The sequence below is a fragment of the Camelus bactrianus genome, chromosome 26, assembly GCF_048773025.1.
Source record: "Camelus bactrianus isolate YW-2024 breed Bactrian camel chromosome 26, ASM4877302v1, whole genome shotgun sequence".
Classification (NCBI taxonomy): Eukaryota; Metazoa; Chordata; class Mammalia; order Artiodactyla; family Camelidae; genus Camelus; species Camelus bactrianus.
The window spans coordinates 18,926,566-18,943,946 of NC_133564.1; the positions used below are offsets into that span (position 1 = coordinate 18,926,566).

At 35.4% G+C, this 17,381-nt stretch overlaps 1 long non-coding RNA gene across 1 annotated transcript in view; it reads right to left on the reverse strand.

The window, feature by feature from the left end:
• LOC123616384 (uncharacterized) overlaps window positions 1–17,381 on the reverse strand; it is an 866,081-nt gene that overhangs the window by 209,139 nt on the left and 639,561 nt on the right. Inside the window, exon 7 of the long non-coding RNA XR_006724361.2 lies at window positions 4,912–4,967. This is a non-coding gene — a long non-coding RNA (uncharacterized LOC123616384). The remainder of the gene's footprint in view (window positions 1–4,911; window positions 4,968–17,381) is intronic.

Sequence of the window (17,381 nt, forward strand, 5' to 3'; positions counted from 1 at the left end):
GTCAATCCTAGAAGCTATACAACGGTGGACCAGTCATTATTTCTCTTGTTAACAGTAAATCCTTCCAAGACTACATATTTAAACTTCATTGTAAATGTAAGGAACCTTGGCCCCAATTTTGAATTTGAATCAGAATTGGCTATTCTCATGACTAAAATAGGGCTATTTAGTCATTAAATCTTGTATTGACCAAATAGTTACAGCTATTGTGTTCTGTGCCCAGTTCACTCCCCCATTTCTGGGAATCATCTTGTTTTCCTTTGCTCCATTTATATGTTACAATGGAAGCTGTCATGTTTTTACAAGAGGACCTTATTTATCTGGTAACAGGCAATGTGCCCAGTGATGGGTCCCTGACCCAAGCTGGGCAAATCAGCTCTCTCCACAAAAATGTTACCTTGGAGCCAAGAAAAATTTAATGGAGGGTTCCTCCAGGAGACTGAACAGGAACATGTAAACTTGGAGTTTGTTGTAACCAAACTTTCAACCGTGTGGATTAAAAAAGAAGATAATGCCAGGCCTAGGCCCGCGGAAGGAAAGAGAGATGTAAGATGAAGACGGAGTCTTTTTCTTATTCAACTGCCCGTGTTTATTTTATTCCCGAGGCTCTGCTGCATCTCTCCCCTTAATTTTCATCCAAAACTCATGTAATCTACTGAATTTTCTTGTCTATTTAAGATCATTGGGCTAGATTCACATTTCTTGCATTCAAGAGTCTTCACTAAAGCATGCCATGTTTCTGTTGAGGACTTGGAAAAACATCATAAATATTTACCACTGGAAGATATCATCAGTGATCTTCTGTCTCATTATTTCTGAGATATTAGATAAAAAAGATGGCACACATCATTAAACAGGTTTGGGAAAAAATGAGTTGAACAAAGCTAAACTTTTTTCTTTCTTTTTTTCCCTTCTTAACTATACTCTCAGAGCCTTTAAAATGCCCTCTGCATTGTGAATCTCTAAGACCATAGCGTTTTGTGAAGCATTTTGTACCCAGGTGAGATCCTGGGCTCTTTTGCGAGGTGTATCATCAGAAATAGTACTTCACAGAAAACCCTCTCCAAATGCTGATCTATCCCAACTGCCTAAAGAAGAAATCAAGGCCAAGACATTTTATTTAACCCAACCCATAACCAAAAGAGAACCAGCACTAAGTACAAATTTGTATGGGTGCCGCAGAACTGCCAGTGTCTCAGAGTGATAAACTGAGAGCGTTACTTTACATAAGAAATTTGTTTGGCAACAGATGTCACTGGAACAGAAGGAGCAACTGACAGACAAGACCCCTTGAGCATAATCGTTTCACCTCGACAGACTCCTTAAAAAGAGACCACTGAGCCAAGTGACCTGAAGACTCTTCACTGAGCGCCGACTCTATCTGCTAAGAGCTGGCCCAGATGGACCCTGCCGGAGGGCCTGTGGGAGCAGAGGGTGGCTTCCCACTCACATTTGCCTTGTCCCTTGCTGGGCCAGAGACTGCAGCTCATGCTGAGATGCCTCCTTCTAGAACTTCTCCTTGGAGTGGTTTGTTACCCCGTTTCCTGTTTCCCCACTTTGACTAACCTACACTGTGCGCTAATTGTGTGCAACAAACCCAGTGACGAGGGGCCACATTTTGTATGTCCCCAATGCCGTGACTTGCCTGGCCTTGCCACTGGGCCCTGTGACAAAGAAATGGGATTATGTATGTGATTTGACCTCTCTTTATTAAAGGAGCTGTATTTTCTTAGCGCTTAAGTTGTTGTATCTGAACTTTGGCCCAGTATTTTCAGAGAGAGAGAGGGACAGAAACAGAGAAACAGAGTCGGGGAAGGGCAGAGAGGAAATAAGAAGACATGATTTCAATAATATTTCTTTGCTAATTTCTACAGCAGAATCTAAACTGTGAATCTCACCAGTTACGTAGTCATATAAGAAACCATTTCAAAGAAGAAGAAAATCTATTTATACCATCTGGAAACAATAATAGGAAAACATATTTACGGAAATCAAAATACTCTTGACTAATATGCCTTCAGTTTCTACTAGCAAGTCTGCAGACACCAGCTTTCACTAAAATGTAGCTCTAGTTAAAATCCTTCTTTTCAATATTGTGTTTTTAACTGAAAATTTGTGTGATTTAATTTTGTTACATGGAGAGTAGACAGTGACTTCAAGTTTCTTACAGTCAATAAATGTTTCTCTTCTCTTTACTTTCTTCCTCCCACCCCTCAATACAATCACAGATTATTTTTCCAGTCCTCCAAACACAGTCATCACAAGCTTCATATGGTCACTTAATACTTCTAATTATTAAAGCAAGTTAATATATAAACATAAACAAAACAAAACCAAACAAAGACCAGGTACCTAAAAGATGCTACAGTTTGTAGAGCATGGACTTTAATAAGTGGCAATAAATGATGGATATTCATAGATGGCTACTTACAGTCACCTTGGGTCTTCAGAGGAAGAGGTGCAAAGAAGGCCAGCTTTATAGACGCTGTCATGAACTTACCTGCAGCGTCATGTAGTACAACCTTGTTAAAGCTCATGTTTCCAACCCAGCACAGAAGGGGCAGCACCATTCAACAAGTAACCCCAGACAGACTCTGGGATCTCCCGTTTCATACCCCATTTCTTCAGGTCATATCCTCCAAACAGTCACACCATCCGATAATTCTGCCTCCCAATTTCACAAACATTTCTCTAGTTAGAACTTGATCATCTCTTGGCCAAGATTGTTTCAGATTCTTTTTCTCTCCTTTCCTCTATTTTCTACCTTGTCACCAAAAGGATTGTGATTTTTAATCTTTGTAATGCTGTAACAATCAATGTAGCTTTTAATTTTTCTATGTTATGCTTTGTTGAACAATTATGAATAACAAGGTATTGTGCTGAAAAAAGTCCCCTAACACATACTATTCCACGAAATTGTCACAATAATTTTGAGTTGGATATCCTTATTTACCACACTTGCAGTAAATGCCAGAACCAGAATCCCAAAGAAATCCTGTGACACTTTGAAATCAAGTAGGCTCTTGGTAAATATTTAATGGAGATCAAATGTCTTTACCCTGAGCTCACCACCACCTAACAGCTCCTGATTAATGAAATGAGGAGAAGGGAGGGCATTTGCTAAGTAATAATCAACGCAGAAGTTCACTTTTCATCTAAAATATCTATAAGGAATCACAGGTGCAATTTTATGGGCAATAAAGCAGTTTTTTTTTAAAAAAAGCTTTAGAAAGAAACAAAAAAGCAAAGATATTCTAAACACCAGTTGAAGGCAACAGTTTTACAAGCTAGGCCATCAAGAAATCAATGTGAGAACACAGACCATAAAACACTACCTTTATATTTCCTTATATTCTGAACCGAGGGGGACACCATATTAGTCATCTTGGATTTTAAATTTGTTTTGAGCAAAATTTTGTATAAATCCAGTCTAGATAATGGTCAAAGTCTGTCTGAATCCCAGCAAAATCAAAGAGGACATCCATGATCATGTGTTCTCTGAGAGAAGCTACTGCTTGGTCAAGTACATGGTGCTGTTTCCTGGGATCCTGACACCAGTATTTGTCAATGGTCTTACTTGGAATATTAGTTCCACATTGTACTTACAAGTATTTAAAGTCTTATTAAAAAAGGATTTGGTGTTGCAGTAAGGCTAGGAAACAATGCATCAGTTAGGGCAGAGCTTCTCACACATGCGCGCTATCATGCCATGGGATACAGCAGAGGGAGATGTGGAACACCTTAGCCCTTCGTGTGCCCAGGGCATTGTGAGGCCAGAGACAGAGATGATCTGCTTCATTTACACACCCCGGAATACTGAACAAATTGTGTTATTTTCCACAAGTGCCAGAACGTGAAAAAGGCTGAAAGCATTGAGCTAGTTTTTTTTTTGTTTCTAGAAACAGACATCACCTCTTGATAAACTGACCAAAAAAAGGGAACTCGTTGATAACACCAACAAACACGCATATAATGGGTGAAAATGTACACTGTCAAAGGACACTGGCATTCCATGTAAAGGCAGTTAAGTCTAGGTGGTCAGAAGCAGCCAGACTGGCACTACTCGGGTTAAAGAAAAGAAAATAGGACTTTGGGTTTTCAGCAGTGCTTCTGTTTTGTTTTGATTAAGTTTAATTGTTTTACTTAATTTTTTAAAAATTTTAATCTGCATTATAAATTATACAAAAAACATATATGGGTATTATCTGTGTGGTCAAAAACAATAGCTACTTGGTCACAGAAACTTTATTCATAACATTTCAAGAAACCAAAGCTCTACGAAGCATACTTTGGTAAATTTGTCTTATAACTACATTTGCTTAAGAGGCCTGTTCTTACACATTTCAACTGCATTTGAATAAAATTAAAAAGCAGAGAAATGGAGAAACATAATTAACAGTTTTAACAAGAAGTTATAAATTATCAAGTTGGTAATCATCACAACTTCACTTTTGTACTAGTTAATCTTTTAACTCTGGTGAGAAATTGGAGTGAACGTGAGAAGAGATGAAAACTGTAGCTCTCAGCACACAGTGGCTGCTTAACAAATGGGAAGTTTTAAATTCTTTATCAGAAAGACTACCAGAACTCAGAGCCCATCTGAAACTGCCAGGCTTCTTAAACATAAATTAAAAGCAAAAGATAAACACTAGTAAGGCGAAAACATACCACATTGGCTCATGTTTCTCCCTGATTTTTCCCATCCATGTGAAGGCAGCCACTGTCCTCTGAACTGCTCGATCAAATCACTATACTTTCAGGGTGTGCTCATCTCGCCAAACCGGTAGTAAATCGATTTGTTTATTCCACCTCCAATAACACCTTAAATGTATGCAATTCTGTCTATTTTCATCTTACCAGCCTGGTTCAAGCCATTATCATTTGTTCTCCACTCTGTGGTGGTCTACTCACCAGTCTCCCATAGAATCGAATCTCGTCTTCCTTTAAAAGCAATCTCCAAACAGGAACTTAAAAAAAAAAAAAAAAAGCAATTAATAGGCTTAAAAATCTTTCGGCTGTAAAACTTTCAGTCCCATTTCAATACTCTTTAAAATCAGGGCTTCTGATTATGACCTCTAATGCCACCTTCTGTGATTTGTTCCGTTATTTCTCCAGCTTTAACCTATTGCCCCCTTCCCAGAATATATAGCAAATAGCTTAGGTCTCCTGCACACGTTCATTGGGATTTAGGATGCTCTTCTGCTGCCGTTTTCAAGTCTTATCTCCCTTCATCTGTCAGGTTCCAATCTCAATATTACTCTTCCTTTGAGAGCTTTGACCAGAAAATCAAAACAACTCTTTCCCTTCCTCCAGACCCTCAACATTCACTATTAAATCATCTCATTTGCTTCCTTCGTGGAATTTCAGAATTGTAGATTATATATAAATATATCTTTATTACTTGTCTCCCACAATAGATGCATCCTATGGAAGCAGACACTTCATGTTCTTCAGTCATAACCGTGCACTCTGTGCCTAGTTGCTTGCCTTCCGTCTAATAGATCTCAGGACAAATTTGTTAAATGAATGAATGAATGATGATTGGGTCTCTGTTGTCCTCATAGTTATTCTTCACAGGAAAGTAGGTCTTTTAGGGTTCCTGGACCCAGTTCCAATGTGTGTGTTTGGTGCAGGTCTTCCTCACACAACACCAACCAATTCTCAGACACCATCATCAGGGTGCAGAGCCTCCATGCTCTCTGAATGTGCCACTCTCCCAGAATCTCCATGCATTAGCCAATCTGGAAGCTCTCCAAACCCTCTCCTCAGGGGTTTTTATGGAGGCTTCATTACACAGGCCTGGATAATTAAATGGCTGGCCCCTGGCAGTTAACTCAACCTCCAGCCCCTCTGCACACCTGGAGGTCGGGCTGAGACTGAAACTTCCAACCCTCCAGTCACCTGATTGGTTCTTCTGACAACCAGACCCCATCCTAAGGTGATCTAGGGGCTTCCCAAAAGCCAAGTCATTAAAGTACCAAAAAACACCATTCTCTCTCTCATCACTTAAGAAATTCCAAAGGCTTTAGGGATGAAGGCCAACTATGTATTTATTATAAATCAAAATATCACAGAGGGCTTCTTATCTCACTGCTACTTTCTCTATCCCCCAAAGCAATGAAAAATCCTGACAAATGCCTGTTCTGATTACATAACTGACTCAAATGATGGCAAAGTGAATTGCGTGCTGGGTGTTAGTCTCCTGAGGAACCTGGGCTATGTGCGTCTCTCCACACTATCAGGTAGTAATAAGGACAGAAGATGTTTCGTTGCTATCTTGCTTTCACTCTTAGAAGTCATTTCCGATGAGGAGTCTTCTAGAAAATTATCAGTTTACCCTGCATTCAGATCATGTAAGTGCTGTATGTTACAGCTACTTTAAAGCACCTCATGGGAAAATATGCAGTAAAATACCAATTCCTTTCTTGTCTTCCCTCTTTTGAGAAAAGCTGATTTTTATATATTGGACAGTACATTCCTGCTGCTCTCCAAACAGCCTAACACCATTCAATTAAGAAAACTTCCCAGCTGGCACAGCCAATAAATATTTGAATTTTTCTAAATGTTTTTCGGGATCTTTCTTTAGCCCCTAGGCCCCCAGTTTTCACAATATTGCAATCTGAATGTGAATTTCTTTTCATAGCCTCAAGGTTAGCAAAAGAAATAGAATGAACATTTTTTTTTAGATTACACTTTCCCAAAAATAGTGTGTAGAAAAAAAGTAAAGAGTATGTCTTGAAATTATTCAGCAACCACTTTTTAAAATACTTATATTTAAATCAATGTTTTGGAAGACATTTATAAAAGAATTCAATTAACTTTGGTTATAAATCTGCATTTAAATAAATTAGTTGTTGTTAAAATACAGAAGATAATTTTGGCTTCCATAAGAATATAATAAAGCTTTGCTGTTTCACATAAATTTGATGCTGAGGACATCTCTTCTTATCCAGGAACAAAACATAAATGACATAATAAATAATATAAGAATATTGAAACATAAGGCAACTAGAGATTTTATCATTCATTAATATGAATTCCTCATCTTGATGATTTTATGAAATAATATTTAAGTGATCTTATATAATATTTTATAAAACTCAAAGGTCTGAATCATCTGGTGGTCAGTAGTAAAAAAAAAAAAAAAAAAAACTCCAAGGTGAAGTGAAGGTGAAGACTTGCTGATACTCCACGGGATTGTTTCCTAGGGCTACTCTGACAAAGTATCACTAACTGGGTGGCTTAAACAACAGAATTTTATTGCCTCAAAGTTCTAGAGGCTGGAAATCCAACATCAAGATATTAGCAGGGTTGGTTCCTTCCAAAGGGTCTGAGAGAGAATCTGTTCCAGGCCTCTTTTCTGGCTTCTGGTGGTTTGCTGGCAATCCCTGGCATTTCTCAGCTTGTAGGACCATTACTCTGATCTTCATATGCCTTCATTTTCAGGTGATGCTTTCCTCGTGTGCAGGCCTCAATGCACACGTTTCCTCCTTTTTGTAAGGACAACAGTCATACTGGATTAGGGTCCTCCTTAATGATCTCATCTTAACTGTTACATCTGCAGTGACCCTATTGCTAAATAAGGTGTCATTTTGAGGTACTGGGGATTAGAACTTCAATATGTGGATTTTTGTGGGGATAAAATTCAACTCATAACTCTTACTATCTATGAAGAATTTGCGTTTGATTTCTTCATTTAATCCACATATTAGCCCCATAAGAGGTGTCATTATTTCCACTTTCAAGTAAACAGACTTCAGTAATTTAAGGAAATTAAATTATCCAGAGTCACACAAGTGGTAAATGCCAGATCAAGGAGTTAAAGCAAGACTTAACTGAATCCAGGCCCCATGTCTTCAGAATGACATTTCAAAACTCCTAAACAAATACAACTTTCAAACCAATTTCATTATAGCATATGTCTAAAAGTAGCCATATGTATTCCCAAAGAGTCACTATTTAAAAGGATGGTTATATTTATGGCATTGTTTATGGTGACAGTTTCATGGGTGTACACTATCTTCAAACTCATCAAGATATATACATTAAACATGTACAGAGATTTTGTATATCAATCATATCCCAATTTTTTAAAAAAATGCAGTATGGAGAAATAAATAAAAGTCAGCAATAGGAAAAAAATGACAGGGGTAGAGAAATGGCATGTAGATATTTTGAAAAAAGTATTATTATTTATCCTCCAAAGATTTTTTCTTTTTTATGGCTTCCCTGCTGCATATGCGTAAGTAGCAAATAGAAAATAATATCCAAACTTAGTCTTCCTGAGTCATAACTCAAAAGACACTAACGAAACAAAGACACAAGCCTGTGTCTTATAAAACCTCACCTCTAATCCAGGCAGCTCTTCTGTGACTTGTGACTTCATCTTTGAAATTTTGGACCAGATAATATATTCCTTTGGAATCAACTTTATAATATTGAAAAATATCTAATATATTTTATTATAAGGCCTTTTCAAGCCGTTAACTTCTATTACAAATATGGAGTACTCATATCTTGCAAATATGTGTAACTCTTCTGGATATGATCATTTTATGCATATGTGCACTTACGTTTGATTGCAGGGTTAGTTTACTAGCAACATTTTGATTGCTGTTTATATTTACTTTCCCTATACTTTTTCTCATCTTTTAGTTCTCAAAAATCCAAATTGGTAGTCACATTCTGGAATGTTCCCTCAAGCTCATGGCTATGAGTGTTAAACCAACATACTTCCCTGGTCCTATGTTAAAATTTATTGAAAACAAACAAAATTAACTTTACTACTTGCTCCAAGAAATACTTGCTCTTGAGAGATAAGATTGAAGGAACCAAAATAGCTGTTTATCAAGACTAATGGCTGCTCTTCAAGACTCATTTCAAAATCCTCCCTTTACTGTGCCCATCAATCTAAAGCTTTTATATTACAATTTCTGTCCAATTCCAACAAGCTTCAAGTCTTCGAATAACTGCCTTAAAAGTTATATATACAAAGCTAAAAACAATATAAATATCTTCTCTTGATTTTCCCCGTTTGAGACACAACTAAAATTACGTCAAGGTGATGTTCTATTTTACTGCAATACGTGTAATGAACTTAACCTTTTTGTAACAGAATTTTCCAGTAGTCTTTTGTAGAGCTGATAGTCAGCAACTGAAAATAGAGCATCTGGAAATATGTAAACTTCCATTTGTAACAATTGTGGTGGTGGCTGTAATAGTAGGTGCAGCAGGAGCAGCCGTAGAAGGAAAAATCACATTGGAAATAGTAAATGCTTCATGTGCTTTCCTACCAAATTAGGACTACGGGATTCACATAAGCCACACAATGTTTCAAAGAAAAAAGAAAATTATTGATTTGATATATGTTTTCAGATTCTCAAAATATGATACATCCAAAGATTTGAAAGTTGTATTAATTCTTCTGGACTCTTAGAAGAATGTTACAATTAAAATAATAATAATGAAATCGTGGATTCTTAAAGTATATATTTCTTTTCTTTTCCTGCTTTATGATTCTTAGGAAAGACCCTGCAAAATAAGTAAAATTATGTCTATTTTAAAAACACAAAACCCAGGCAAGAGAGAGAAATAAAAGGGATCCAAATTGGAAAAGAAGAGGTAAAAGTGTCACTATATGCCAACGACATGCTACTATATATAGAAAACCCTAAAAGGTCCACACAAAAACTACTAGAGCTGACTGAAGAATTCAGCAAGGTAGTAGGTTACAAGATTAACATTCAAAAATCAGTTGCATTTCTTTACACTAACGATGAATCAACAGAGAAAGAAAGTAAAGAAACAATCCCCTTTAAAATAGCACCCAAAGTAATAAAATACCTAGGAATAAATCTAACCAAGGAGGTGAAAGAATTATACACAGAAAACTATAAACCACTGATGAAGGAAATTAAAGAAGACTTTAAAAAATGGAAAGATATCCCAAGCTCTTGGATTTGAAAAATCAGTATTGTTAAAATGGTCACACTGCCCAAAGCAATCTACAGATTTAATGCAATTCCTATCAAATTACCCAGGACATATTTCATAGAACTAGAACAAATCATAGTAAAATTTATATGGAACCATCAAAGACCTAGAATTGCCAAAGCATTACTGAAGAAAAGAAAGAGGCTGGAGGAACAACTCTCCCAGACTTCAGACAATACTATAGAGCTACAGTCATCACGACAGCATGGTATTGGTACAAAAACAGACATATAGACCAATGGAACAGAATAGAGAGCCCAGAAATGAACCCACAAACTTTTGGTCAACTAATCTTCGGCAAAGGAGGCAAGAATATTCAATGGAGTAAAGACAGTCTTTTCAGCAAATGGTGTTGGGAAAACTGGACAGCAGCATGTGAAGCAATGAAGCTGGAACAATCCCTTACACCCTACACAAAAATAAACTCAAAATGAATCAAAAACTTAAACATAAGACAAGATACAATAAACCTCCTAGAAGAAAATATAAGCAAAGCATTATCTGACACACATCTCAAAAATGTTCTCCTGCAACAGTCTACCCAAGCAATAGAAATAAAAGCAAGAATAAACAAATGGGACCTAATGAAACTTAGAATCTTCTGCACAGCAAAAGAAACCATAAGTAAAACAAAAAGACAACCTACAGAATGGGAGAAAACTTTTGCAAATGAAACCGACAAAGGACTGATCTCAAGACTATATAAGCAGCTCATACGACTTAATAAAAAACAAACAAACAACCCAATCCAAAAATGGGCAGAAGACCGCAACAAGCAATTCTCCAAGGAAGAAATACAAATTACCAATAGGCACATGAAAAAATGCTCAATATCCCTAATTACCAGAGAAATGCAAATCAAACCTACAATGAGGTATCACCTCACACGAGTCAGAATGGCTATCATTCAAAAATCCACAAATGACAAACACAGGAGAGGCTGTGGAAAAAAGGGAACCCTCCTACACTGCTAGTGGGAATGCAGTTTGGTGCAGCCACTATGGAAAACAGTATGGAGATTCCTCAAAAGATTGGAATAGACTTAACATATGACCCAGGAATCCTGCTCCTGGGCATATATCCAGAAGGAACCCTACTTCAAAATGACACCTGCACCCCAGTGTTCATAGCAGCACTATTTACAATAGCCAAGACATGGAAACAGCCTAAATGTCCATCAACAGATGACTGGATAAAGAAGATGTAGTATATTTATACAATGGAATACTACTCAGCCATAAAAACTGACAACATAACACCATTTGCAGCAACATGGATGCTCCTGGAAAATGTCATTCTAAGTGAAGTAAGCCAGAAAGAGAAAGAAAAATACCATATGAGATCACTCATATGTGGAATCTGAAAAACAAACAAACAAAGAAAGCATAAATACAAAACAGAAACAGACTCATAGACATAGAATACAAACCTGTGGTTGCCAAGGGGGCGGAGGGTGGGAAGGGATAGACGGGATTTCAAAATTGTAGAATAGATAAACAAGATTACACTGTACAGCACAGGGAAATATATACAAGATCTTATGGTAGCTCACAGAGAAAAAAATGTGACAATGATGACATGTGACAATATATGTTCATGTATAACTGAAAAATTGTGCTCTACACTGGAATTTGACACAACATTGTAAAATTATTATAAATCAATAAAAAAAAAACACAAAACCCAGGACTCAGACGAGTTAAACTTAAAGTTCATTTAGGGACTATGCAAATTAAATTCTTCAAAAGCTCACGTTCCTTATCCCACGCCAGACTCTCCCTTCAGTACGACAGTGAAACAACACTTTACTACCTAAAATGACATATTATTTAAAATACGGTAGCACTTTTTTTTTTAAGATTTTTTATTTATTTATAATAATTTTACAATGTTCTGTCAAATTCCAGTGTAGAGCAGTTTTTCAGTCTGTAGCACTTTTTATAAAAGAAAGTAGCATATTAACACCTTTGTACATGTCATTATATCTTAAAATAAGTGCAGCATTTGAACATATTTTTATTAGCAATTATTTCATGGTGAGATCACTTGTGTACATGTTTGTTCACTCCACCTGTTTGCAGACAGAGATTGTGTATCATTCATTTTTATACCTCCTTCCCTGAATGATGCCAGGAAAATAGGGACATAACAGGGAGACGTGTATATTAGCTGAATGAATTAATTAATGAATGAGCAGGAGTTCTGAAAAGTTGAATGCTTAATTACATAATTCATTTTTTAAAAAAAGAACTGAGTTTTTATAAATGAAATATAACCTACTTTCTAATTAATTTTTCATATTGGCTTTTCTTACAGGGAGCTCCTGAACTGCATTCCCCTTTATCATGCAGTATCTTTTGCTATGCATGTTTTACATGAAAATAAGCTATGCCAGAGTGGCAAATAAAAAAGGCAAATATATTCCTCAGTACAATGAAAGAGATATACCATAATTTCCAGTTCTCTTCTCTGCTGAAACCTTCAGGGCAGAGTATAGTTACTACAGTTCATTTGTAAGCCAAGCATAATGAAACATGAGGATGGTGCTACAGTTATTCTGTTTGTGAAGCAATACATCAACTCCTGTAAACTCCATACGAACACTGCAGCATAATTCAGAACAAGACCTACAACGTTAAATAACCTCGATCTCTAGAGTAATGAGAAAGTGTCACTTTACAACTGTTTTAATAACCGGTGGCCAAAATCTTTGCTCTACAATTTGTCTGCCCACCAATAGCAGGTCCCAAGAGTTTTACTGAGTCTCACCTCAGTAAACCAGTCCCACTGCTAAACTACTCCTCTGACTACACATTCCCTGGTGCTTCCTCCCCTTCAGGAGAGCCCCTCCATGGGTCTCCCATTGCCTCGGAGGGCCCATAAAATTCTCTTGCTTAGTGGACCATGATTACACATCGTAGTGTTTTTGTATCTCTTGAGTTTAATAAGGAGCCAGAATCTTCCCTAAGTTTTTACTAATACAGGCAGACCTCATTTTATTGCTCTTCACTTTATAGTGCTTCAAAGACATTGTTTTTTTCCCCCTCAAATTGAAGTTTTATGGCAACCCTGCATCAAACAAGTCTATTGGTGCCATTTTTTCCAATAGAATTATTTTTAAATTCAGGTGCGTACATTGCTTATTTAGACATAATGCTATTGCACACTTAATAAACGACATAACTTAACAGAAAATATAACTTCTACATGTACCAGGGAGAAAAAAAAATTGTGACTGACTTTATTGCAATATCTGCTTCACTATGGTGGGCTGGAACTGAACCGGCAGCATCTCTGATTTCTGCCTGGGCTTAAAAACAGACTTTTGAAGCCCTTACTGTGGAATCCTGAAGCAAATGGGTGGTCTTGCTGACATGCACTGTTAAAACAGTGTCAAGGCTCTACTGAGGGCCAGCATTTTCTGGGAGTGAAGTACTTGCTTAAAAAAGTGTTTAATTTCTTCAGGTCACCACCTATAGTTAACGCACTAATAGTGCCCAAGTGAAAGATTTAAAGCAACTGACAAAATGCTTAACTGGCAACTTAATATCCTAAAAGAATGCATAAAACCCTGCCTCTCTGAGTCTCTTAATTCACTCAAAATATTTTATACCTCTCTTGTTTCTCACACTAATCCCGTAAGACTCTAAAGGTAGATTACTATTTCACAGACAAGGACACTGAAGCCCTTTTTAGTATATTTCCTTGTCACTGATCTATTCAGGTGTTCTAAATCTCCTTGAATTATTCTAAGCAACCTTCTTTGCCCACAAACTCACTCATTCTATTAACATTTTCAAATAGTTTTATTGTACATAACATTATTTCAAAATTTAAAGTACTACTTCAGGTTTATCATTTTTAAATTTAATATTAGATGGTTGTGTTTTTTTATTTTCTGGATTAGACACATTTTATTTACTTTAGTATTTTTTCCACAAACAACCAATTCTTTAACTTGTCAATTCTTCTGTTTGTCTTTTTTTTCTAACATCTTTTTATATACCTATTTATTTTTATATGTATGTATATGCACATATTTTTGGATGTTATACAGTGAAATTGTAAAGAGCACTGGAATGAAGCTGAGTTTGAAATGTAACACCATTACTTGTTAGCTATGTAACCTTGTGTGGTTGCTTAATCTTCTTATATCACAGTTACTTCACATACAAAATAGAAAAACAATACTGATTATTTTATAAGACTATTATTAGAAGTGTATGAGATAAGACATTCAGGGCAAGTGGAATGTATCTGCCAAATAATAAATGGTCAAAAATTGCAACCATATTTACTTTCCTCCTGTTTGTAAAATAGTTATTTTTCTGAATTTTATATTTGAACCCTTTCAATAAATTGAAATAAAATTTGCATGTTTATGTCTATTCCTTCTTAGCTTAGATCACTCTATTGTCACATCTTCTTTAAGGTCATCATCTCTGAGCCCCAGACCCTTACTCTCAGGCAGAATTAAGTCCTCATTTCCTTGATTCCCCAGGGAATAGGGTATATAGCAGTATACACTATCATACTTGTAGAAGTATGTGCAAGAGTTTATTCTCATTTAATAAAAAATGTTTTAAAATCCTTCAATAACTAGAAATAAAATATTTTGGAGTGATGATTTTATTTTATTCAATTTTACAATCCTAGAATGAAACCTAACTACTCATATACAGAATACCCTAAATACAACATTGATTAAATAACAGACCATTAATTTTTCCCTATTGACTTAGGGTAAGAAAATAATACATCAAAATGATGGAGACATGGGCAAAGTATAATTATTTTATAATACATTTACCATTTAATTAAACAAAATTAAGGTTATTATAAGTTGAATTTTGGTGTAATTTCCTAGTGAGTAAATAAATAGATATCTTGACGTTCTTTTAAGAGCCTTCAATTCAAAATGTATTAAAACAAATACTATTATATTCTATGTCACGTCTTTTATGCACGTCGGAGCCAATGGACATAAATAAAGAGAAACGCTTTATGATAGTCCCTCAATGTCTCTCAGGATGAGGGACACTGATATATTCTAAATATCCCCAGGCCAGATTGACTCCTTGTGCTTTGCCAAAAGTGTATACTGTATTAAACCTTGTCATTTCTTCTCCAAATAATAAACTGAACTATTTGCTGACTATGTTTGGACAACTGTCTGCCTAAAATTTTTTTTATTAATGGGAACACTGTTCTGAATGTTCAATATCTACATTTTGATTTAGTTAAGCCCATAAAACAGAAGTTAAATAATAAATCTTAGATAACACTTTCAACCATTTATTTATATGATTTTTGACCTAAATGCCACTGAAATGCAAGTCAATAAAAACAGCTATAAGATATTAAGTAAATGAAGTGGTTACAGATTAATCTATCTATGGATCACTGATGCTAACTCATATTTATGATGAAGTATTGATTCCTTACTGTCACAGCAGACAGAAACTGGAATATGTATTGTCTAGCTACTAAAAATAACTTTAGTTTATGTATCTTTAAGATTATATCAATTATAAACTTACAAGCTCCAACTTAGTTTGTCACTTTTTTTCTGTAGAAATAAAGAACTACTCATGTTGCATGCCAAAACATGAAGTTAAACTAATAAAAATTCTCACATGATCCCACTGAGTTCTCGAAAAGCTTTTATGTAACAAAATAACCTACAATTATAAAATGCTACTTACTGGAACAAGCAGATGGATGACTAATATGTTTTTTAATATATTACACAAAACATTCAATATCACTGAACAATAAAATCACAGATTAGGAGATGTGTGGAGTTTTCATTTGGTTCATCTCATCTTAATCCAACTGATCTATTTTCTAATAAAAAGCAAAACTGGTTTATGGGTGTCTTCCTAGAACAGTAGATGGACTCTCTAATAAGGTTCAGAATCCACATATCTACCACAGACACTATTTTTATGTGTTGGGATAATAGAAAATATGCTATTTCTGGTAAAACTTTCCCCATCTTTCAGAAAAATAGGAATCTCAAGGACGCAGAATATACCTTGGATGTTTTAATTCTTCAAGGCAGGTTACTAATCAGGATTCTCTTTTGAGAAACTTTCTAAAGACTTTCTGCAATCTCATGTTCCGCTCTCTTTGAATCTGTCTTCCACTGAATGTTAACAGAACATATATATTTTTTAAAATATATAAAAACTTAAAGTAGAAAACAAAAAGAACCATATTCCCATCCCCAAGATAAACTTTTGTGTCAGACGAGGTTCTTAGTTATCACAGCTGCGAACGTCACAGGGCACGACCAACCCCCAGCACAGCAGCAATGCTATTTCTGTATCAGGGACTTACTCTGGCAAGCAATCACTGTTCCCTGACCTCTGACTTCCCTGACCTCCCAGAGCCAGGTAGCTCTGAGGCTACTTATAAAAGCAAAGTTCTATTCAGGGCATGGCCCATCATTCTGCTCTTCCTAATCAGGATACAGAAAGCTATCTCATTGTTTCCACTGATTAAATACATTAAATACATTAAATAAGTGTATCATAATTTAATTGGACTCTCTTACTGTCCCCAACTTTATTTTATGTTCCTTTTTGTTAGTCAAAACTCTTGAAATAAACTTTGCTGAACATATACTTTAACATTCAGATTATGTTTTAGTGTAAATTTCTACCAGTGTTAATTAGTAGGTCAATGAAATTTATATATTAAATTTTGAGAGATGTTGCTAAATGCTCTCCAAAGATATCAATTAGTATGTACACAAAATTTATGATCATTGATGTTTCTTTCACATTTGGAAACATTCGTGTTAACACGATATAAAAATACTATTTATTTAAGAACTGCTTATTTCTGATTTTTCTCTTTGAGTTTTTGTAATTTATATATATATTTGTTTAAATAAAATAAATTAAACATTTATTTGTCATGTATTTTCAGTTGTTTCTGCTAAAGGAATTATCTGTAATTTACTTTATGTTAAGAATGAGGAAGAATTCCAGTTTTACTTTTTTCTCCTCAATGGACAGTCAATTATCAGAATCTCATTCATTGATCACTCAATAATCTATGATCCACATTTAAAATGTGTTTTTCTAGATGTCATTTTTTAAAAACTACTTGTATATTTGTTTTCTGATATCAATCTTTTGTTTTATAATTAACTTTATTTTGTTATTATTTATTCTCTACTATCTATTTGGTCCTTTTCCTTTACATTCACTGTGATAATTTCAAATCATCCTTTAACTTTTTTAAACATGTCTTTCTTTTTTATGCATTTATTATTTATGCAATGATGTCACTATTCTTCCTCAGTCCCCAGCACTACAATCTTCCCTTTTTCCCCCTCTGTTATCTTGTCATCATGTTGTTGGTTTATGTTAATTTTA